General features: G+C 41.5%; 2 pseudogenes; one reads left to right on the top strand and one right to left on the bottom strand.

Moving 5' to 3' along the window:
- The first annotated feature begins 17,316 nt into the window (after positions 1-17,316).
- On the top strand, positions 17,317-19,691 carry LOC147423183 (uncharacterized; annotated as a pseudogene).
- Positions 19,692-20,887: 1,196 nt separating this feature from the next.
- Positions 20,888-25,309, bottom strand: LOC147423182 (uncharacterized; annotated as a pseudogene).
- Between the last annotated feature and the right edge of the window lie 580 nt (positions 25,310-25,889).

Genomic DNA, 25,889 nt, shown 5'->3' with positions numbered 1-25,889 from the left:
TATTCAGTGGTGGCGAGGTTGATGTTTGCTTTTGCTTTATCTTTGAAATGATGTTTGATATTGGTAACTTGTAAAGATTTATATTTGAATCTGAAATACTTTGTAGCATGGTTATTCTTGCCACAAATGCGGCAAGGGTTGACTTCATAGCAATCCTTTGAAAGATGATTTGTTTTGCCACAATGTTTGCACTTTAAGTTCTTTTTGTGGTTCCGGTTGTAGCGGTTGGATGAGAACAAAAGCGCCATTTGTGTGTGGTTGACTACCTTTGATTCGTGCTCTTGAAGAGATTTTATGACATCTTCAAGTTTAGGAATTGGGTCTTTCTCCTTGAGCACTATTACAATTTGTTCAAAATTTGCATCTGACATAGCTTTGAGAGGCACAACAATTGGGTCTTCATTTTCTATTGGGAATTTTATATATGTCAACTGTGTGCAGATACTTTCACACCTACTGACAAGGGATGACACATCTTTTCCAGGGTCCATAGGCAATTCGTAAAGTTGCAACTTTAATGCAATTTTAGAATGTTTGGCAATAGCGCCAAAATGCTGCTCTAAGTTAGTCCATGCTTTGTGTGTAGTGGTGAAATCATCCAAATAATGCACAAAGTTGTCATCAAGTCATGTTAGCAGAATACCAAGAGCTTGCTCGTCTTTAGCTACAAATTGTGCTAAGCTTTGTCACGTTTCTACTATGTCATCGTCGTCACTTACCGGCTTAACAACGGACCACAATTGCTTTCGCATTAAGTAGCCCTCGGTTTCTGCCTACCACATGTGAAAACCATGGCAATAGAATTTGTCGATTCCCTTTTATCCCATGATGGTGCACTCCCGTGTGTGGTGAGAGGAAGGTCTTACCCGGGTGATTGGGCAGTGTCTAGTCCTCGGAGCACTCACTTTCAATGGTTTTTACAAATTATTTGTCAAGTCACTCTCCAATTTCATGGAGCATCCCTTCACAAATTTTGATACGCTTCAACGCTGAAGAGATGTTGATTTTGGGAATTTAAAAAAAAAATAGGGCTCTTATGTAGTAGGGAAGATTGTTGAAAATTTTGTAACTAAATGTCTTGAGTGCTCAATGCCTTGTGTGTGCTCTTTGTGATAGACCAAATTTGGCGATCAAACATACGAGACAAAATGATTAAAGAGTCACACAATAGCTCCAACGAAGGAGGGTTATAGGCGCCCAGGATCGAGAAGGTGAAACGGCAAGGAGTGGTCGATGCTTTGAAGGTTTCAAGGAGCTTTCTGGGAATAGGGCCTTACAAAAAAAAAGGAGAAACTTTTGTTTTTGAATCTACTGGTATGTCTGCATGATTTATAAGAAATTGTAAGTTATAAGAATCTCTAAAGATGCGAGCACTCTCAGGAGGGTAAAGGGGCCGTGCTGCGTCGGGCAAGGGGCGCAGTAAGGAGGCGCAAGGTAAGGGCAAAACGAAGGCAGGGCAGAGCATGAAGGGCTTCGGGCGTGGAGGGTTGGACAGGCTCATGTATGTTTTAAAAATATATGTGAGGCCTCAATCGTGCAACACCGAGCAGCTCTGGTTGAGATGGTCAGAGCGATGAATAGTTTGTAATGTAGCCGCCATGGTTCAAATTCTCACTATATGAGGAGCTTTTGCTCCACGTGAGGACAATCGAATGGATCTCAAAGGGATCTGTGAAAGATTGGGGGGCAATATAATAACGAAGTCATCAGTAGGAGCTAGTAGTATGTTACAAAAAAAAAGAACTTGGTCTTGTTGACAGTCAACAAATGAGGTCGTGGGGTAGCACGACAGGGAGAACACCTTGTTGATGATGTGGACAAAGACTCTACACTCAAATTGACAAACTCCTTTTGTTTTATTTAGGAATGACTCCCACTAAAAGTAACACACACACTACTTTCTTTCTCTGTCATACACACATACATGCAATTAAGTGACTTATCCTCTCATAATTCATAAGCTTGAGGGTTCAAAATTATTCACTATGAGCATGTACACATAAGCAATCAAAGTGAGATCTCAAATTTTCAATAGTCAAAGCCAAATATACACACAAAATGGATAAAATTGATCTAATTATTGATACTAATGATGCGCCAATAACAATGCATGAACAATTGTTAAATTCTCTTTATAATCAATTAGTATGGGTAGTGGCATGAATCATACATATCTCATTACCATAGGCCTTTAAAAGATAAAACATTAACGATGTGAATAGAGCCATATTAACATGCCATGCAAACGGGGTGTTGACTTAGCAATTGCAATGGCTAATTAGAGAAGGCACCAATGCAATCTAACACAAGAATTGTAAATAGCTAAGATCTAATTAGATTAGGATATTCTTATCTAAGAATAGGTATGATACCACTTTAAGTTATGGTGGATAGGTTAGTGTGCCATTCATGGCATAAGCATGATTAGAAGAGAGTTAGCTTAGGGCTTGAAATTGGGCACGAAGTACAATAGAGTATAGTTGCAAAATGATAGAAATAATTTTATTTAGTATAATGTGCTTATATATAAGCTTATACAAAGAGACATCCTTTTGACACATGAAGCACATATGCGGCTTTCTATGCACAAACACAAGTGGCTATGTTTTACACATGGGTTATAAGAGGTTCTTCACATGGGTTTTTTGACTATCACTTTTCTAAGTGGAAGAGGTTGTTCACATAAGAGATGCAAAAAAAGCTTGCATCCCAACAGAAGGTTCTAAGAATGAATGTAAGATTGATCAAACACAATTTGGTGTCACATAGAGTAAGAGTTGAATAGAGCAACATTCTAGCGCATTGGTATCCACACTACCATGATTTGTATCAATGGTAAGAGGAGGCCTTGTTGTTCCCAATTAAAAAAATCACAGCCCAACAACTTCATCTCATCAAGAGAAGCCTAAAGTAAGTGGAAAACTGCATGAATAGCTAATAAATCAAGAATACCTTAGGTCAAGTTGGTTAATTGTGAATGAGCCTCATTGCAAGTAGGTGATTATGGTAGGCCTTGTCCCTTGCTATCTACCACACATTTAAGGAATAGCTAGAAGCTCACAAAAAAAGAAAATTCTTGATATGGATTTGCATACAGGAGAGTCAAGAAGACTAGCTTCATTAAAAGGCAAGCCTAGAGCTTCCTCTTCTTGATTGATTCATGAACTCTAGTTAAGGTACAACAATCATATCTATCTCTCACATGGAAAACGATGGTAGCGGCTGCAAGATAAAATATCAATAATTTACTCAAACTTAGATCTTTCAAAATCACCAAAAACAAGCACCCAAAAAAAACCATTCCACCAATGCATCGTACAAGCAATAATAATTTGCTTTAAATATTTGAGTAAGTATGATATCTCAATTTTTTGCTTCTGAGATGTCTACCTTGCCTATCTCTCCATCTGAAAATGTATTTTCTTCAAGCCCATTTATGCCCGACATGGTTGTGGAAAGGTAGCTTAGGGCTATCAATTGCAAGATATGCACGAATGCAGAGTGAGAAGGGGAGAGAGAGAGAGAGAGAACATAGGATGTGGCTGGAGCTCCTTATTCATATATGTATAATGAATAAGGGCATGTAAACAAGTGGGCGGTCAGTCGAACACCGGATGTTCGACCCCGGGCAAAGTCATAGCGCCTTTACCCCAACAATCTCCCACTTAAAGAAGATGCGCCGATAAGTGAGACCTACTAGCTAAATTACTAGTATGTACAAGAAAACTAGGTGAGATACTCTCTCAACCTATGCCCAAGACTCACTATGTTGATCTACACGCAGTCGTATCTGCTCTAGTGATAGTGAGTGTGTGTACCCACGCTAGAGCATGCATGTAAATCCTGCAGACTACTATGTATGGTCTGCAAAGCTCCACAAAGCATCATGCTAGTGTTAGTCATCGTACGACTGACTATCCCTGCTGAAAATTCTCCTATTGCAACTGCTAGGTCGGGCCTCGACACTAACAAGTCGAACATGAGACACCCGAACGCTAACAAAATATGCGCAAACCTGGCTGTACTCGCCTCTCCTACGCTATCTCCAAACACTATATCATCAGGACTACCCATCGCGTATGGATGTGTCACTGCCAACACTGGGAAACCTACATCCCTGTCACCTATAGGCAAAATTGTGCGTCCTGGCACCAACTCATCAACCTCTAACATGAGCATATCAAACAACTCCATATCTGTTAGCTCTGTCTGTGTCTCTAGGGAGCAGACCTTCTCTACCTCTGCTTGCACAAAGTCTATCTGACAACACCTGCTGTGTCTCACTAGAGCACTACCGCTCTATCTTTGTCTCTACATAATCTACTGGCACATCATGCACAACTAAATTCTCTGTCTCGTGAGCATGGTAGAGCTCACCATGCAAAAGAGACACGTCTCGTCTCTCACTCAAAGCATGCCAACAACAAAACCAAGACTATGCCTTCTTGAACCTCAAACACATGCATAGGATATACCAGGCCAATGTAGGCTCCTCACGCAATCACTAATGAGCTGCAATGCATTTGGAAAGACTGCTCTCTAAGCACTACCTGACAACCAAAAACTACCAACTATCTCACTGAGATCAAGCTCTGTTTCAGCTGAGAAACATAGCGCACATGCTGTAGCGTGTATGACACACCACTGGGCAAAGACAAAAAAACGTCTCCTACACCCTTTATGTCAAACGCCGAACCATCGGCCAAGTGCATACAACCAAGTCTCCCACTAGAAAATGTACTAAACCACTCAGGACATGGTGTGATGTTGAAAGCAGCATCACTATCTAGTAACCACTATGGAGAAAGTGTGTTATTCATAGACAAATATGCAAGAGGTACACTGAGGCAAGCATGACATCATCGTCACTGGCATAGACTGCCACTAGAACTACCTCTCTAACATCTGTCAAAGCCATATCTGCATCTCGCATACATTTTCGTTGCTGTCTCATACGTCAGAATCAACGGCATCTAACGTGCCCTGTGCGACCACAATGCAAACAACGTAAGTATCGGCAAGATCGAGATCTCCGTCTCTCATGAGCCGTCACTATAGACTCAATTGTGTCACACATCATTTCAATGCATATGCGTCCAAAAAGAGAGATCACTCGATCACTGCGCTAATCAAGCATAAACCATCCAATAGCTCAATAATGAAAACATGTAACCTTATGATGTAGTCTCACACTTGGAATATGCATCTATGTGAGAACATGAAGCGAAATCAAAGAAAACTGTAACCACTACAAGAATACTATAAATTACACTCCTGCGAGAGTGGATACAAGAAAAACAAACTGTGTCCAAGTTGACAAACTTGTCAAAGTGAGAGTAAACACTCGAAAAGTGGGAATATGTCAACCATTGTAGAAGATGGCATAACACAACAAACTTTTATGGCGAGAAGACGGGGGAAAATGAACAAAATTTCCTTTGCAAAATGAGTCAAAACTCAACGCACACCGCAAGCCAAAAAATTGCAAATAACTGCCAGAGTGGGAGTCAACTCAACCACTAAACCATCAAAGAGTAAACTGCGAAAATGCAAACCATGGCGAGATTCTGGGGAGAATCCGACAGAGTTTTCCCTAAAAATTGAGCAAAAGCTCAAGTACAATCTCTACCATAAACCATAACACTACTGAATGCCAATGAGTAGAAATGCCAAAATGGCTCCACATTTTCACATACAATGGCAATCCATACTCAATGTACATCAACGGAGTGACCGCGCATAAGCAAGTGCCAAAAGAGTTGCAATCCGAAAATTTGATCAATGTGAAAAACAATGCTCTCAAGCGAGCTCACCGGCACTTGAAAGTGCTCGTTAGAATGCATGTACAATAGACATCAACCATGTGTCATCACCATATGCAAACCATCCGCGCAAAGACCATGAATCCAAGCACAAAATCATTGCCACAGTATCCTGTGAAAACTTATGAAAGAAGATCCACTTGTGTGCTCCAAAAATCGTGTCTCTCAAGAGACCACTTTGATGGTGTGTAAACGCCTCCGTGACTCTTTGCCCAAATCTACTAAAAACCTTCAAACCACAAGCTTTGCACAAGCTTAAATTGCATCTTTGGCTCATAATTTATGCACCCACTTAGAGTATCTGCCGTGCTTCCAAAAATGCATCAAACTCGCATACTATGCGAAAACAAAAAACCTGCAATTTTTGTATATAGTCAGTCTGAGCTGAATATCAGCAAAATGGTGAGAAATTTGCAAAAAGTTTTTGTTGCAAAGTTGTAGACCACGTCGAAATGGATGGGCACTCATGACAGAATACTCAGATCTGCATTCTATAAGCAGAAAAATAAATCTAGAAACAATGCTACTATGCACACAGTTTTGATGGTAGCACCTTCATCTACACGCAATCTTTCACACTACTTTCTTAGCTTCCACAAGAGCATACATCACTCTCAATTGAGCTCACAAGCTCCCATTGCATTCTCACAAAGATTTCAAGCTTTCTTGATCTCTCCAATGTCGAGAGAGAGCGCCTTAAAGCTCTCGAAGCCGTCGTGATCTCCGCGATCACCATGCGCTCTGATACCAAGTGTGAGTGCGCGAATGCGATGCGTATGCGGAGTGAGAAGGGAGGAGAGAGAGATAACACAGGATGTGGATGGAGAAGCCTCTAGGAAGTAGTGAGTGAGGTGCTCCTTATTCATATATGTATAATAAATAAGAGCATGTATACATGTGGCCGCCCCGGGCAGCCGCATCCGACCTAGGCAAAGGCGTAACGTTTTTACCCCAACATGCTTGACCTTGACCCTTGGCCTTACACACGACCTTTATGATGGGATCAAGGGTTGTTGCAGAAGCATGTTGTGCTCAACAATTTTTTGGTCGCGATATGTATCAAGTGTTTGTCCTTAAAAAAGGTGACAAAGTTCTTGATGAGTTGTATGTTTAAAATACCAAGAAGATGAGGTTTTCATCATTCTTGCCCCTAGGGGATTCAAATATAATTATAAGGGGAACTCATGTGCATGAAATCATATAGAAAAACCCATATCTATGGACTCTATAGCACTAACCCAACCCCCTATCTATAAATGCAAAAGAAAAAGAGGTCATAGACACCCCTTTCTAGAGTGTTTTTAGAGTCAACTTGACCCCCTTTATAATATATATACACAGGTTTTTTTTATCTCTTTATCAAAAGCTATAGATAGTCATTTTTAAAATTTTCACCAAAATTTCCTTAAAATTTTAATACCCCTCTACCCAGCACCTTTGTTTAATTCTAGTAAGCTTTTTTGACGATACCCAAATTTTCAATCTAAAAGCACTTTACTTATCCTACACCCCAGCTCATAAAGCAAAACCTCTCAATCCATACCACTACCACTGTTCTAATTACAAAATGAGAATCCCTTTCCTAGTACTCATTATTAACTCCTCCCATGAAATAACCTTTCCCAATATAAATAACTTCCAATAACCTTGGATCGCCTTTTTGAGAAAAGAAATTGTTGCATCCTTCCATAATTTTTGTACCCTTCCATAATTTTTAATGATTGATGTGTACCAAACAAGGTAAAAAATCACAATGACATGCATGATATTTGTAGATGCCAACACATCATACACTGAAGACTCAAAAAGCTGCTAAATATACACCCAAATAAAAACAACAAGATTTTTATTTCATACTCACTATTGAATCAATATACACGATATGAGACCCTCGAAAGAATCTAAATACTCACTGATGGGGCCACGATAAACCGGACAAACTCTAAATGGACATGATGAAAGCTTATTTCAAAATGTAGTTATAAGGGGAATTCTATACAAAGCTAGGATGGAGAGTGGCGTATAGGGTAATAAGGTGAAGGAGATGATCCCGAGTCCCAACTGTTGTGTGCAAAAGTTTCAAGGGGCATGATTTAGGTTTGCTTGTCATAAAATCCCTCATCCCTATGAAAAACTCGAGATGCTTAAGTATGGTAAATTGGGTCAAGCACTATCAATTCCCTACACCCTCACACCCTCTCTAGAAGTTACATACGGGGAAGAAAATGTAAACAGTCACGTGGAAAAAAAATATGCGGCCTTCATGCCTAAAAGGGTGACCACCATCCCACTTGATGTAGTTTACGCATTTGATAAGCTGATGCATGCACTTATAGCCAAGTCTAAGCCTCTATGCATGAGCACTCAATTCACAACAAGGGATTGGCATAGAAAGATGGCACATCAACTACCTTGCTTCTTGCACAAGCCACATGAGAACAAGACCTTTGAGTGCTGCAAAATCGTATATCATGTACATAGGGTTGCTGGTGTGGGTGGGCAGGAACAATATGGAAGGGATCAATCCAAACTAGAATAATCTACTTCAACATGTCCACCCAGGTTCTTGAGGAACAATATGGAAGAGAGCACCCAAAACTAAAATAATCTCCATAAATGCTTCTACCTTGGTGTATGGGGAACAATATGTTCCATGGAAGGAAGCACCCAAAACTAATCTCCATAATCATGTCCACCCTACACAAACATTCATAGCCAAACATAAGGGATTTACACACAAACTACCATGAAGGAACACAAACGATGTTGCATTAAGTGTGCACTCCATTCAAGAAGATATCGGGAAAGTGTGTTGGTCTAAATCGTTGTTATAGATGTGAGGGAAGGTAGTTTGGATGTGAGAAAGAGCTCAACATTCTAGTAGTATGTGATTATGTACAAAGATATATCTCAATATGTGGAAGCATGTGAAACATATCAAATTTTTTCAAACTTATGGCATCATGATGGGCTACACGCTACTTACGCATTACCCATGCATTACAAATGAGAAGCAAATTTGATAACTATTCCTTTGGGATTATGGCACATGAAATATGTAGTGCTTGCAAGAGAAGGTTTATCAAACCAAGTGGAAGGTCGTGCGTTTAAGGACAAAGACTACAAAGCTGATATACACTGAGATTCTTTTAGAGGATGTGATATGGTTGTGCTGGGAAAATAACATGAGTTGGATGTTGAGTAATCTAGGAGTTTCTTTTTCCACATTGGCTATTAAAATTGCTCTCACTACCGCTCACAATTATGAAGGAAATGGTAAATCTAAGTGTTGACATTCTCCTAATATAAAAATTTTGGCTAATTCTTGTAAGGGTAAACTTGGAGAATGACCAAGGTTAATGTCTTATGCTTTGTGGACTGATCATACAACTCATAGCTCAATCACTAAGGTATATGCTTGTTGGGTTGATGTATGGCCATAAATCTATAATTCCAATTGAGGATGTGATTCCTACATGGAATGTATTTCCTTGAGAGGATGGAATGAGTAGGGAAGACCTTTTTACATTGCGCACAAGGCATCTTGAAAGAAGACCTAAAGACATTGAGCTTGCAACAGCTTGATTGACGGATGTAAAACTGAAAAATAACAACAAATTTGATAAGAGGCATAGGCTCATAAAAAACTGATTTGAGGAATATGATTAGGTGTTGGTGTATGATATAGTCTTGACAACCCACAGTCTACAATAAGGAAGCTTGCAAAGAGACGATTTTATCTTTATAGTGTTAAGCATGTGCATGGGAATGCAACTTACACTTTGTGTGAGTTGGATGGGACATAAATGAATATTCTCACTGCAAAAAAAAGGATTAAGTTGTTCAAAAGAAGAGGGGTTGGTGATCCATTTGATGCACAAGCAAGTCAAAAATAAAATGGATATGAGTGTTTGCAAAGTGAGGATGAAAGGAAAGATGGGAATGCCTAACATTGCATATTAATGCTTCATAAACTTTATGGTGGCACATACTAAAGGATGTGCAGGTTCAAAGGGGGTGAATATTGTGTTGTAGCATGTTGATAATGTAAAATACTATGCACATACCTTTTTCGATGAATTTAGATGCATGGACATGGATATCTTGATGTACATATACTTGTTGGCGGTAGACGTCATGTGAACATTCCTTAGTAGGAATTTGGAGCCCTGGATGTGGTCCCATTAGTGTTTTGTGATTCTAGAGCATGCATATGATAGTTTTTGAATGTGACTAAGGGGTTTGCATCATGGAAATTTACTCGCCTCACCTACGATGTTTGATGCAGACAACTACAAAAAACAATAACTAGAGTCTAACATGCATGGCCATCACAGATGTCTTGAGAGTTTAAAAAAATTATAGAACTGATATTTGATATGAAATTTTAAATACCAATAATTTGTCCTTAAATTTAGGCATCGTTTTGGCATTTTAATACTGAGAAAGGCTCATTTTTGAGCCAAAATGGTATTAAAATGGCCAAAAATAGCCTATTTTGAGTGGAGCCCCTCATTGAAAGTCCTTCGTATGGAAGCAAGGGGATTTCTTGTTTATGGTTGAAAATCCTACAGTTATTCCCCTTTTTTGTATTCACCTAATGGTTTTTCTATCAAAGAGAAGTGCAATCCTAGGTCTCTTCCTTCTCGTTTCTAAGCTTATGACGGTGTGAATTAGGATTTTCTTTTCCTCAAATTTGTATGTGGGTTTGAATAGGAGGATGCTAAAATCTTTGAAAAAAAAAAAAATTGAGGGCAATTGAGGCAGGAAGCGCAAGTTTTTCATTCAATAGATTGAAGTTTTAACTATGCAAAGTAGGTAGCCAAAACGTTTTTTTAAAGTTCAATAGAGGGTATCTTATGAGATACCCTCTTTATATGGAAAGGAATTAGGAGAATTTCAAGTTTGCCCTTATTTTCGAGCATTCAATCGGGATGACGCTTGGACAAGCTAGATACTAGCCTAGACACAAGGAAAGGTCGTGGGACAGGTGGAGGCGAGCTCGCGCAAAGTAAGTCTCTCTCTCTCTTTCATTGGTTTGCCGGCAGCCACTGGAGGCACGAGGTCTCTCTCTCTCTCTCTCTCTCTCTCTCTCTCTCGTTTGGCGATGACACAGGTGGAGGCCAAAGTTCCCTATCTCTTGTTTATTTGAGATTGGAGCAATATCTTGCAGGTGATCGCCCGAAGGGAAAGAGCTTTTTTGTCCCTATCCTGTGGGGTATAGGGTGCAACAAAGGGCATCCTAGGCTGGAAGGTCAGATGCAGGATAGATGGCAGAGGGTATGGAAGGCAAGCGAGGCATTGCATTTGTCTTGCTGCTTACGTCCGTACGCGCCCAAAGAAATAGGGAGAGCAGCAAGGAGGTGAGACCACATGGTGGGAGAAATGGTGTGCACAGATACTTGCAGCGACAAGCAGAGGCGGCGATGGCGAGGGAGGAGGGGCGTGCTGCAATGCCGGGCACGGGGGGGGGGGATAGTTTTCATTCGGAATTGAAAACGGCAGGATATTAAGCCGAAACACATTTTTCCTTTGCCTTGGTCTAGGACAGGCCATGGGTGGAGCACGTACTCTGCAGGCAGCAGAAGGAGGAACCCTCGAGTTGCAGTGGCAGGAGAACGAATCTTTGTAGCCGTGCATGGGAACTAGCACGAATTGGGGCCAAGGTTGCGCAGTTAGTTTTTTTGGGAAGACTCGAGGAAAGAATCTCCCGATCATGAGTTTGTGAGCTTCTCATTATAAACTCTCTCACTATTATAAGCAAGTTCAAGAAGGGGGGTTTGTGATTTCCCTATCATGAACGCTCTAGATTTGAAGCATCGCGAGCAGTCTTAGCGCTTGCGTGATTTACTTAGAGAATGTTTGTGAAGAATTGTTCGTAATTTGTGATTTCTATCACAAACTCTCACATCTAGAGGTTTTTCACCAACTCGTGACAAAGGTACGCAACATACAATAGGGAATTTTTTTTGAAACAATCTACCAAAGTTGTTCATTGTCTTTTAGGCACTTCTGATTGCAAGGCCCTCTTCTTATTGTTTGTGTCATTCCACTTAAAATCTTGGTTGATTCACCTTTAAGAAATCATGTATATAAATGTATGTTCAAAAGGGTATTTAGAAAACCCCTATACTTACATGCCATGAGACCCCTTTGTCTTCACAAACTTTTGAAAATGGAAGGAAGAGCGAATGTAGTTCTGTAAAATTTTAAAATTTTTACCAAATAAAGAATCCTGAAGGTTGAACACAATTACATTTTGGAGGTGAACCCTCCAACCTAAAAAGTTTAATTCTTGCTCAAAGTATGATTAGCTACAGCTATAGTTCGGGCGATCTAGAGGCTTTTGTATTTGACTCTATCAGGTGCCATAGCCCTTGTTGCATAAGCAAGTATGATTAGCTACAGCTATAGTTCAGGCGGTCTAGAGGCTTTTGTATTTGACTCTATCAGGTGCCATAGCCCTTGTTGCATAAGCAAGTATGATTAGCTACAACTATAGTTCGGGCGGTCTAGAGGCTTTTGTATTTGACTCTATCAGGTGCCATAGCCCTTGTTGCATAAGCAAGTATGATTAGCTACAACTATTAGTTCGGGCGGTCTAGAGGCTTTTGTATTTGACTCTATCAGGTGCCATAGCCCTTGTTGCACAAGCAAGTATGTCAATCTTACTTTTCCATGTGAGAAAAATTGTCATCATTAAGTGCATTTCTTTGCTCCATGCTGCACTTTAGCTTCTAAGAAAAACTTCTCTTGTATTTACACTTGGAAGGGCAATATGTGCCTTGAATAAGACAAGCTGTCCACGTGTGATGAGCCTCTTGATAGGCCATTACAAAAGTTTTAACTATTTTCCTCTAATTTAGCTAGTGTGTTGAACAAACTGTGAGTGCACCAAGCAATTAAGATTCCTACAAAATCTTCTAGCACACATTCATGTGAGCTTGGGTCACTCATTATCTATAAAATTGTACTATAAACCTGCATTCACGGCATATAATTACGCTTATTAGTGAATTTTCCATTATTCTAACACGATTACCCTTATTAGTGAATTTTCCATGGTTTTTACTATCATTAAGGCTTAATCAATCATGTACTACATTACTCCTTCAAGTTCTAGTATGATGAGGAACTGCTATTATTTAATAAATACCACCACCTCCTAATTAAATTAATCTCCAACTAGCTTAAAAAACTCAATACATACATAGTGCAAAGAAACTCTGAAGAGAATGGAAGGACAAAGGACAATAGAAATATGAACTGGCACATGTGTATTGTATGCGAGCAGCTCGACCGCCACTTACAGAGACACCAAAATCTTTTGACTTGCCACTTCGATGAGGTTTTTGTTTTCCTAGACTCACCCTTTGCTTATGCATTTGGGATGTTGCCAAAGGAGATTTATTTTCTTGAAAGTGTAGACATTTGATCATTTATACCTCTACCTCATTTTTTTAAGACAATGCTCACAAACAGACAGTGAATGATGATAGATTAAAAACCAAACAAGTGATAAAATCACAAGGCCTGCAAAATAACTTCTAATAGTAACAAGTGATAAAATCACAAGGCCTAGATTCCACTTAATTCGACCTTACCTACTCGGATGCATGTAATCAAGCAAGAATAAATGAAAGAATCAATAGGTTTTTAAGAAATTGTCAAACTTCAAATATCATAAGGAATTCACATATTTTTTTATTTCACATTTTATTTAAAAAATATTGTGCCTGTTTACTTTTGGTTAAATTAATCAAGCAAGATAGAATTACTATATGATCTAAACCTTAACACTACAATTCAGTAATAAGACATGGTGAAGAAAGCAAGAAGACAACTTACATTCTGAATGATATCAACAATACATTGTCAATGGAAAGGGTTTACATTCTGAATGATATCAACAGAACATTGTCAATGGAAAGGGTTGCCTTCTTTCCATATTAAAGAGACTAACCAGAATTCATCCCCTCTACACCAATGACACCTATATATCATTTCGCTCAGTACCATCTAAAGACAAAATTCTTGCAAGCAAGAGAAGGTAGAAGCTGCAAACTATGTCCGTGTGAGCCCAAAAAAGAACATGTATCCTATACATCAAATTGCCATAAGAGAATGCTCAAAAAGTCATCAGGAAACTACTTCCAATAAACACAGAAGGGTTTTTCAAAGACCAAATCAAACCTGTATCTAAAAAATCCCTATAGCAGGCTTTAACAAATCTGCCCTGAAAACCTACCTCTAATCTGTCCTCAACAAAAATCTCATAAATTCTTTAACAAGAAAGAAAAAATTCATCGGCATTTGCAATACATTTTGAACTTGGAGACAAATCTTTTGGGATTCATAGTGAACGACTTCATCCCGTTCCTTGCTCACATGTGTGGTGCCTCAAAGTATAGCTTCTTCACATAGCGTAATAGTGGGCGGGTGCCTCTGCATGAACACGCATGATGCGTGCACGCATGCACACACATATGTACAATGTTGCCTCTAATCTCTGATATTTAATCTCAGATGCATCATGCAAGAACAAGCAAGAGGAAGAAGCCGACAATGTAACTGAGGGAGAAAGAGGCAGAGGAAAATGGGAAGCACCAAGGCGCATGGGTGGGGGTGTGTTGTTTTGGTGAGGGTTTTGCATCAAAGGTGAATAGCTACCTCCTATCTCAAATTTGACATCGATGTAATGGGCACCCAACTCAGTAGCCGGTCACAGTGCCTGCATCTCACACATTGTGTACACACACACACACACACACACACACACAGGTGCATACCCAACTCCATCTAATAGTAGTACAAGTGCTCTCCACAGTTACGTCACAATGTTTGATAATCAGCCAAAAATGGCATTCATTCCAATCTCGAATCAATTTCTTTTTAAGGATTAGGATTGCCTGCAAAATACCTCAGTTGCAATCAATTCCTCACATTTCAAGATACTAAAGGGGTAGTAAATTTGCCCAACAGTCTCCTTAACATAAGGGAAGTACATGGACAAACAAAAATATGAAGAGGCAAAGCCGTTTTAAAAGCACAAATGCTTGTCTTCTATTTAAGCTCTTAAGAACACAAAATTTGAGCTTTCAAAGAGCTATGACTCTTACCAAAGCCTAGAACATGGCCTATTACGTTGATTCAATTAAGGCATACCACCAAGCCAACTAAAGCTCCATCAAGCTCAAATACATCAAGCTCAAATAGAGAAAACATTCAAGCACCCGACCAAAGAGCTCTGGGTTGAAGCAGCAGGAGAGGCCACCTACACTCTTGAAGTGGATCTTGGGCTCAGCTGCGTCGTCAACAGAAATCTCTTAGATCCCTAGCCTTGACACCAGATATCTTGGTGATCTTCTTGGGCTTCAAATAGTAGGAGATCGTCTCCGCGTAGCTGCAATGCCGGTCCGCCTTCTTGAAATGGTACTGTTGTTGCTTCGATATCATCCACACAAAACATCTCCTCCACAAAACCACCCTCGAGAATGTCCTGCAAGAGGTCGAGGAGGCCCCCGAGCAACCCGAAAGATTCAAAGAGCTCCATTTATTTCAGCTTGCATTCTTCCCCAAAGTGGATGACAGCCTTCTCCCGCACTTCAACAAATGGTTTTGCGAGTTCCTTATGGTTCACAACCGCGACTGTGGTGGCCATGTTTGAGGCTGTCGATAATGCTCATCGCCATCATAGAGCCCTCCAGCCCAGCGTGGTCTACAGACAAACAAGTAAATCATATCCATTTCCTCATCCCAGCTTCTAGTGAGGGAAGAAATAAAGTGTGAGGTTCTTACCATCTGGGCAAGAATAGAGGCACCAGGAGCAAAGATCTCAAGCAACACGATGGCTCCATGAGAACTCCCGTGCTATAAAATCTAGAGCCTAGAGAGAGAAGGGTTGAGTAGTAGAGTACATTTCTGTGGGAGAGAGAGCCTCAGGACTATATAACACATAGCATTTAAAGAGGGGGGTAAGGGGATCAATGGCAGGGAACTCGAATGGGGCTTATCGAGGGGATCTGGACCGTGCATATCTGTAAAAACTAAACCTGGACAGCGGGGAGGGGGCTGGGCAGGCTGGCCAAATTCAAGCGGGATAAGGTTGAGGGAAGTGCCATGTCATCAGGGTGGAAATTTGAATTTGGGACGCTTTTCAGGGGGGTCGACAGGCGGGGAGGCCACGCTGGTGGGGTTTGGGCAGAGAGGCCACGCATTATCTCTGAGAGGCAGGAGGGTAGAGGGAAGAAGCCACAACAAGTATGGAGAGCAGACAAATGCTGGACCTCAATGTACCTTGGGAGGCAAAACAAGTTATGCAGTCCATTGACTTAAACGTAACCTGGAAGGCAGAGGGAGATCGAGGGATGCCGGGCTGGATGGAGGCACGATTGGATGCTTTCAAGGATGGGGAGAAACAAAAGCAATATCGTATATTTGATTTGAATGAGGAGTTGGAGGAAGGCAACTCATCATCAACAAGCTCAAGTAGTGCTCCATGGAATCAGGATCCCATTCTAGTGGTGGTGACCAAGTAAAGGAGTTTACCGAATTCCCTTCAACCTTCCTTGCAGATTCAATCCATAGGAGGAAACCCATGACCCAATCTTTTGACCCAGAGTTGCATGCTTCTCACCATTTCTTTAGCTTTTCTCGGGAGAGCTATGACCTTATGCTATTAGATCTTCAAGGGATTTGTAAGCCAACATTGGGTATGCTACACAATGTCGGCATGCATGATGTAAAACGGTGGAACAAGATGAAGGACAATCTTGTGATCCGAGGATCCCCTCGGCATGGATCAGTTAGGATCTTCTTGAAGGGTCTCCCTCCCAGAGCCATTGCACCAAAGGACGAGTGGACAACCATTACAGAACAATATCATGTCGACCAGCAAGGGGCTCATTTGAGCATGTTGGAAACTATGAATCAGATGAAAACTGCATGGTGCACAGATATCAAAAGGTATGGCATACCTACTTCATTCATTAGAGATGCGGTCAGAAATTGTCAGGTATGTAAGAAGGATCCTATCCTCCAATCTGAATCGCTTATGTTTCAGAAGGTTGGAGGGAAGGGCAATGCCGATGAGAAAACTCCAAGTGAAAAAATTATTACAGATAGATTTCATGTGTGTGATGTGCTGGAGAGTATTATGATAAACCATAAAGTTAGGCTTGTTAAGATAAGATCAGCCAAGGTAGGCGAAGGAAAGGTAGAGGACTACTATGTCTGTCATCGTGGTGGTTCAAGAAGGCATCATGGAGAACACAAGCGTAGCGAGAGGAAAACGAAGAAGTGCGGTTGTCCTTTCAAGGCACGGGTTCAATTCAGTGAGGGAGTTCATGAGGTCACGATTTTGCTTCGTGCTACGCCTGAGGGCCATGTTCCTGGCTCTCGGGCTGACTTATATCATCTACCTGTTCATCCAAGTGTGCTTCAATGTTGCATGGATGATTATTTTGATGTTGGAACATGTCGCCATGTTGCCAAAATGTCAGTTTCAAAAGAAAACTTCCACAAGCAACGAGCATCCTTGTTAGATCGCACAACTTTTCGATTCTTCATGATCTCAAAGGAGGTCCAACAGTTGGCATATAGCCTACGGCATGAAAGTAGCAAGATAATTTTCTTTTCCTGTCACCCCTTTAATTATTTAACCATTTTGTTTTCTCTAGGTCGTGCATCTGGGAATGATTGGTCTGCAATGTACATGGAGGCTCTAAAGTTACAAGCCGCAGGGAAGGTACTTTGGAGTGCCCTATCTTCATTTTTATGTTTTCCTTTTTCTTATCTCCTTATTTAGTTTCTTATTGCTTTTGAAAGGTCGCATATGTGCAACCATACAACCCAAATGCTTTGCAAGACATCAACAAGCCGTTTGTCGTCATCATTCAAGATGATTGGATGCTTCAGATGTGTATTCGATTCTCAGCACATTCAAGACAAACGTTTATGGGTTGCCATTGTATGCAGCTGTTTTGCCAAATCAAAATGGTATAGGGATTCCTTTGTGGTTGATGATGTGCACAAGTGACCCTGGGACATGTCAGGAGAGCGTTGCCCTTGAATTGACCATCCGGATGATATTCTCGAGAATGGGCAGCATACGACCGAATGCAATTGTGATAGACAAATGTCCCCAAGAATTGAATGCCATCTTGAGTGCCGTCAAAGATGATCCTGCTTGTTGGGCTGAACACAATGAAGGAAAACGAGTCCAAGTAGCATGTCATGTCCTGGTTTGTTGGTTTCATGTCAAAAAGGCTTGGGTGGAGAACCTTTTGCCGCAAGTGCCAAGACACATGCAAGACCATGTTTATTCTTTGATGTGTAACTTGATGCACTCCAGCTCCGAGGACGACTTTGAAGCTCGCTTTCAGCGCCTCTTGCTGGACTACTCCAATCATGAAAATATTTAGCGTTATGTCTCCAATGGATGGTGCTCGAAGTCATGCGTATGGCGTGAACGCTGGCCGAAGTTTGGACGTCTTTTTCCCCATGGCAATGTGGACACAACGAATTTGGTGGAAAGACTATGGAAATATGTCAAGTATACTCTCTTGGATGTGAGGATAAATAGGCCAGCCTTGGATCTACTACATGCACTTGTTGGCAATGGGAGGAGTGGAAGCTGGATGGGAGGAACTCTCTTGGAGTTCTTCAAGCAAAAGCAAGAGCTAGGTGAGCTATTGTCCCACTCCTTGGACTTTCTCTTCGATCTACCTCTTAGTAAAGTTCATGGCATGTTCATTGACAACGGATTTTGGACGATTTGCTGTGTATGGTTCAAGCAAGAGTGCAACAAAGGCACTAGCTGCTGGGGAGAAGCTATGTCAATGATACAAGACTAATCCTGAAACTCTTCAGGTGGTGAACGAATCTACAATACTCTCCAAGATTCAAAGCATGACATCAGACTCTTGGTACCATGTGAGCATGCAATCCTCGTACTGTGATTGCCCAGACTGGTCCTCCCAATGCAAGCATCTATATGGGCTTCGGTTAATACTTCAAAGCTATTTTCCAATGCTTCATGCAATTTTACCTATTGTGGATAGCGTGCATGCAATGGCTGACCTTGCAACCAGCGATGGAATGCAACAATGTGCCCAAGTCTTTGAAACAGGGAGTGGATGTGATGACAAAGCACTGGATACTGATATGAATGGCATTGGACCATACTTGCAACAGGTTGACATGGAGATAGTCAATTGTATCGACAAATCTAGGGAGTTCTTGCGACAATTGGCTGATGTATTACCACAGTGGACATTGTAGCAAAAGGAGGTTGCTCTGAAGAAATTAAAGATCTCTATGGAGAACTTGGAGAATCTCCATGAGCCGGAGGAGATTAGCTTGCCAAGAAAGGGTAGCATCAAACAAATCCAGGCAAATGTCACACAAACACGGCTTGGGCATGGCAAGCTATCGTGTATCATTGATGGCATAGGTGAGGCAGTTGAAGGTTGTCCAGAACCAGCAAAAAAAACCAGAAACACAGGTTCCTTGAAATGTAAGCACCAGCGAGGGCGAAATCGAGTGCGTTTTGAGAAATGGCGACGTGTTAATTGCCGGCATTGTTGTAGCAAAGCCCTTCTTGTTGATGGCTCAAATATAGTATGTTGCCATACATACCATGCTTTGCTCCCTCTATCTCAGAAGCACATGTCTGCAAATTCAACTTCCCAAATCATGAACCACCTTGTACAGTTATGGGATGGTGAGAACCCAGCCAATTGTTCTATCATAGCATGTGACCACGAGGTATCGCATATTGATTGTGAACGACATCTCACTGTGAAGCTTGATGATGGACGGATATATGAGAAGATCTATGCCTCACGGACACGAATTACTTTTATATGACTTGCGTGCGGTTTAGGGTCATCCTCATATGTCATGCCTCATTGGAACTTTGCAAGCTATGTATGTTTTGTGAACATGACTTGGACAATTGCAATATATTTGTTTTTGGAACAATTAGATTGATATGATGTGGTCCCCAAGAAGCTAGACTAGTTTGTAGATATCCTTAAGTTCATTTTGGTTGTCTTAATCTGGTTGTTTGTTCTTTATCACTCGTAAGTGGTCGCAACAATGAAGTGTTGTCTCTTTGATATCACCAGCAAAATGAAACCATAATGCATCAACACAAGCCTTTTGCCAGGTGGTTGACAACAAGCTCATGGGCCGAGTTTTCTCTAGCTTTTCCCAGGTCTTGCATCTCTATATAGGGCTATAGGTTGAGCCCAAAAGGGTCATGCTTCAACTTATCTTGATGGCGATTTTGCTAGGTTTAGGATGCGTGCACATCAGCCATGTACATATGCTTTTACCAATTCTGGGATTCTAATTTTTGCTCTCACTCTTGCTAGGTCTTGCATCTTCCAGATCAGCCTTAGAAGAAGGTCCTTATAGTTTCCATCCATACACAATGGGACCTTGCCATAATCTCGGACATGACCATAAACTGATTGCCAAAAGCTCACACACCTAGCATGACTTCACCATAAACACACACACATTCAGCATGACACTAAAAACAAACCTCGCCATAATGCCCTAAACGTAGGGTCGGCACAAACACCACCAAACGGACCTTGCCATAATCTCGGACATGATTATAAATTGATTGGCAAAAAACTCACACACACCCAGCATGACACTAAAAACAAACCTCGCCATAATGCCATAAATGTAGGGTCGGCACAAACACCATTCGAACCTCGCCATACTCTGGGACATGACACACACAAAAACAAATCTCGCCATAATGCCATAAATGTAGAGTCAGCACAAACCATAACATCAAATTGATTGAGCCGGTTTAGGGTTACATGATCAGTTATAGGAGACTCGAAATGGACTGCAACGGCACAAACACCAATCGGACCTCGCCATAATGCCATAAACCTAGAGTCGCTCGACACAAACACCAATCGAACCTTGCCATAATGCCATAAACCTAGAGTCACCATAACATCAAATTGATCGAGCCATTTGTATTACATGATCACTAATATACACATAAACATTGGCTTATCAGAGAGTACATATAATAACTAAACCCGGACGAAGCCTAAACCTGCATACAGAAATAAACATGGCCGTTGAACATACATCCGATCACTAAACCCAGACAAAACCATAAACCTGCATACAGAAATAAACATGGCCCAACAACCACATCCGATCACTAAACCCGGACGAAGCCATAAACCTGCATACAGAAATAAACATGGCCCAACAACCATACACCATCGAAACTCGCCATAATGCCATAAACCTAGAGTCAGCACAAACCATAACATCAAATTGATCGAGCCATTTGTGTTATATGACAGTTATAGGAGACTCGAAATGGACTGCAACCTTATTAAACAAAAGACTAAACCTTGATTGTAGGAACTCTCCATAATTCATATATACATGAGTACCAGATAAAAAGGATAAATTGTGGTCAGAATGCATCAGTATAACAAAAGGTTGTTGGACCACTAATATACACATAAACATTGGCTTATCAAAGAGTACATATAATAACTAAACCCGGACGAAGCCATAAACTTGCATACAGAAATAAACATGGCCGTTGACCATACATCCGATCACTAAACCCGGACGAAGCCATAAACCTGCATACAGAAATAAAACTGGCCCAACAACCATACATCTGATCACTAAATCCGGACGAAGCCATAACCCTGCATACAGAAATAAACATGGCCGTTGATCACATCAGATCACTAAACCCGGACCTCGCCATAAACCTGCATACAGAAAGAAACTGAGCCCAGAACTGAGCACCTAAAACATACATGGCTCTCAGACATAGCCATAAACCAACCCAAAACGGAGCACCTATTATAGATCCAGATATAAACGTGAAACATTGCACCAAAAGCTCGTCACAAAGGACAATGCACCACAAAATGGGAACACATTACAAAACCTCGCCATAAACAAAAGAGTCGCCATAGACATACATAATCGGGGAGTCGTCTTAGACAGAATCAGACCTTGCCATAAATTTTACTCAACAGGAAATAAAAATCAAACATCACCATAAATAATAATTTAGCTGGACTAGATGCATGTCCAGAAATGGATGAGGAATCGGGGTTCGATCGAGCTCAATCATAAAACTCTAATACAACCCGCTTACACCATAAACACTGGCCACACCTAAACCCAGACGTGGAAATAAACCTGCAAACATAAACAAACATGGCCACTAGCCCCACATGGAACTAAACTCGGACGTAGCCAAAAACCTGCAAACATAAATAAACCCAACTGTAACAAACCTGCTTGTATACATAAACATGGCCACTTCCCACATACATCAAACATAGTCCTGAACCTGCACATAGACAAAATATGGATCTCGGATGTGGCTAGCCGCCATAAACAAGCCCACATAAACATAGTTAGTAGCCAATGATTTGCTTTCTTTGAACGAATATTGCAGCATAAAACTCGCCATACATACTTTATTGACACAAACCCTGGACATTACATGTAGGCTGATACAAAACCATTGTGCATAGACTGACACAAAACATCGCCCTAAACCCGATCATACATAAAGTGTCATGGGTTGTTTTACAAAACGGCCATGGACCTGGCTCCCTCTAGCGCAAAATGCAACACATATGGTGACCAGCCATAATCTCATTCCCCCCCACTATATGTAAGCACCAACTATGGAGGCTTTGCCTCATGCCAACACGTCATCGTGTATGAACCATGTCTTCTTCACCTGCACAACATCGACAAACACAAGAGGATTGAAGGAAATTAGAAAGGAGATTAATATCCAGATGCATATGGTAGAAAGATAGCACTCGACACACACTCTAAGCATACCCAGCTTTTGCTCTTCTCCTGCAAGCAAGACTGAATTATGTAGCGAATGGCAGCCATGACATAAAACCCACAGTCAATCGCATTTGGTTGAATTGGGCCCTACAGCATCAAACCATTAACATGACTAACATGCCCTAAATTTTCCAAGCATGAGAGAGCACAAGGAGACATACTTTCAACACTTTTAACTCAAATTTGGTGGCAGGTTCAAGCAATGCATGTTGGACATCATGAGCTTTTACTCCTTGGGCCATCGCCTCCATAGCATTGCATATTCATAACAAGCAAGATAAAAAACCATTGATAGCCATATCAACTTGTTTCATATACCGACCTCCCCAAGCTATGATGAACAAAGTCAACCCATGTACCTGTGCAAAACAGGTACAATACCCATCATGGTCGTCCACCCAAGTGGGTCATAGTAGAGAATGTGGTTCTTTCTCCTACGTAGCCCAGCAATCTTTGCATGTGTGGCAAGATACATAACACAACATGTCCAATGCTCCCTGTTGGAAAGAGAGAAAACATCAGCATGTCAATGAGAAGCCACAATGTAGCATACCTAGAGCCCTTTGTCCTCTCCTTACAAACCACCTGTAAATGATTGGAAAAAATGTAAGCACGCATTCACCAAAGTCCCTCTCCCCGAAGAAGTTATGTAAGACCCGCATGGAATCTTGCTTGCCCAAAGTCGCATCCACAACAGAATACCACATAGAGTCCACAAGCATCACTTGCATGAGGACATCTGAGCCTAGTGTGTACTCCATCCACCTGTAAAAGTGAGTATGTTAAGCACATGTTTGCTCACCATAATGCATACCACTCAATAACAAAAACATGGCGGTGATTACATTGAAAATAGATTCATCGTGCGCGTGGATGCTTTATTTGATAAGATGAAGCGTAGAGCCTGATCATCAATGTCCACTCGTAGGCCAAAGCGAAGAGAATTGAGCGACATAGGCACATGTGAAGAGAATCTACATCCAACATGCCACAATCATGAAGATAGTGAGTATCAAACAATTAGAAAACTGTGAACATAGGGATGGTTGACAAAATCCACCTGTACAAGGCCCGATTACTACGTGTCGGAGTGGCAGGGCTGATTTCATGGCCTATTTTTTCAACTATCAGCTGGTTATTACCAACATAAAATAGGAGAGCCGACAAAGATGCATCATCAGGAGAGCCTATTTCAATAGCTTTCTCTTGTGTCTTCCCTCTTTGAATCGGGAGCTTTTTCTTTGTTGGAGTTGCAAGCAATGTAGGCTAGAAATGAATGCACATTTATTAGAACACATCAGCATGCTGGATTTTTTTTCACCGCTCTCAACACCTAAACAAAATTACTTATGCAAAAAAAAGAAAAAGTTACAAATCCTAGACACATACATCCTCATCGAGCTTAAGATTGCTTAATGTCTCTGCAAGTCCTGGGCCCTCTTCTCTCTTGTCTTCATAATTCTCATTGTCATCCTCTCCTTCGGGAGCATACTGGAAAGGGTCCTCATTGTCAGTGTCCTCCAAGGCTGCCTCAAGCCAAGGAGGAATATCATGCATCCTCTTCTGTGAATGTCCATAGCATGGTAGTTAGAGAATTAGTAGAAATGAATGAACTAATCAAACATGGTGTGCAAACATACTATGAAAATTGATGACAAAAGAAAATCAAATTAGACAAATGGGAAACTTACATGTGTGTTGTAACCTTCATCAATGCGCTTTTGAATTTTTGCCAGCCGGAGAGCCTTGACTACCATGTATCCTTGCATCTTCCCAGCCACAAATTCCTTAGTAAAAGCGGCCTCTGACATGTGCTTGTACAGATTTCCGAGGTCCTTCCATACTTGGTGAGCCCGTATGCGCGTGATGCGCTGATACCTTTTACAATTTTGCCTAAACTTCCTATCCTTGTCGCCAAATCTCTTTAAAGCTGCTTTATGCCAAGCTTTCACTTCTGGATTAGGCATGAGGTTTGCTCTTCTCTCAGCTTCTTTGTGGAGGGGGCGACCTCCAGGGCGCTTTTCAATCTCTACAGTGATTCCATGGAAAGTTTTTAGGGGAGACATCATCCGTAGTCTTTTGAAGATGAAGGCCGATCGCTTTGGGCAATTAGCACTTGCGCGGCATTGGCGTGCTAGCCGTCCATCACGGAGCTCAATCTCTAAATAGACTTTTGGTTCTTGGATGCTGGCTGCCTCTTCTTGCTTTGGAAGATCCTCAAATACCTCCTATGCTTCTCCCTTTGCTACATCCTCTGTCTCAACTCCACATTCCCTTGAGCCCACCAACTTCTTTCGCGGACGGATGTTTAGGCTCGAGGGTGTGCCCATCTCATGCAAGGTGTGCTTCCGTGGACTTCTCCTTGGTTGAGAAGTAGCCCCTTCTACATGAGGAGATGTGCGAGGAGTAGTGAATCTCTCCTCATGACAGAAGGGTCCATCTTCTTGCTCTTTAGCTATGTTCACCTTCTCGGAATTCTCCGTAGTCTGGACCTCCTCCCCATTCTTTGCCTTTTGTGAGACATCTGCCTTTCCTCTTGTGAAGCGAGAGCAACCACCCCTTTGCCATGTTCTCTTCCCCTTTCTAGCAGGTGAACGAGCCATCCCCTAGCCACAACCTCAAGCCAAATTAGCTCATGAAAAGCATGACAATAATTCCCTCTATTTCTCTCTCTCTCACACACATACACAGACACACAGTCAGCCACACAACGCACTCCCTTTCTTCACATGGCCAAGCTCATGCATAACCCCATGGTCAACAAGCCCTGAGATGCTTGCAGAAAGCATGCATGGAACCCACGCATCCAACCCTTCAGCGAGAAAAAAAGTTGTGCTCACCTTCAATGCTCTGCCCACACAGAACGCACACTACAAGAGGTTGTGTGCTCTTGTGACGCTCTTAGCGACGGAAATACACTGGGTTTTTATAACCCCCGGCGTCGCTATAACCGTCGCTACGAGAGCGTCGCTATCTGCGTCGCTATAGGCGTCGCTATAGCCGTCGCTATAGGCGTCGCTATATAGCGACGCTCATAGCGACGCCTATAGCGACGCAGATAGCGACGCTCTCACAGAAGAGTATAGCGACGCATATAGCGACGCTACAGAGCCATAAATAGCGACGCTTATAGCGACGCCTGAGAGAATATTTTTTTGGTGGCAGGGCATTGAATGCCCTGCC

The sequence above is a fragment of the Adiantum capillus-veneris genome, chromosome 26 (genome assembly GCF_014529385.1).
Source record: "Adiantum capillus-veneris isolate H3 chromosome 26, ASM1452938v2, whole genome shotgun sequence".
NCBI lineage: Eukaryota > Viridiplantae > Streptophyta > Polypodiopsida > Polypodiales > Pteridaceae > Adiantum > Adiantum capillus-veneris.
This window is presented reverse-complemented; position numbering and strand designations above follow the sequence as displayed.